The following is a 375-nucleotide window of genomic DNA, read 5'->3' on the forward strand; positions in this document are numbered from 1 at the left end:
AATTTATATTTATTTTTTTTTTTTTTTTTTTTTTACATTTGAGATAAAAACAAAAATTTCTGTCGAAATGTTTTACCCAAAACTCGTCACATGGCCTAGTTTTAGCTTCACCTGGTTCAAATTAATTAAAGAAAAACTATACTGTTGTATTTTAGGTAACAAAATGTTTATTTTATTATTTTAAAAGGGAAGTAAACTGTGTATATTTGCATTTTTTTAATGTATTTCTAATATTGTATGACAAGAGTTTAAGAGCTACATTACATTATAAATTTGTAAAATGTGCCAATTTCTCTTATCCGATTAATCGATTACTAACATAACTGTTACTTGCAGCCCTAGCTATACAGTATGAAAATATTGTTTGTTTTCTGA

The sequence above is a fragment of the Poecilia latipinna genome, unplaced genomic scaffold, assembly GCF_001443285.1.
Source record: "Poecilia latipinna isolate Pla-1442-1.1 unplaced genomic scaffold, P_latipinna-1.0 Scaffold450, whole genome shotgun sequence".
NCBI lineage: Eukaryota > Metazoa > Chordata > Actinopteri > Cyprinodontiformes > Poeciliidae > Poecilia > Poecilia latipinna.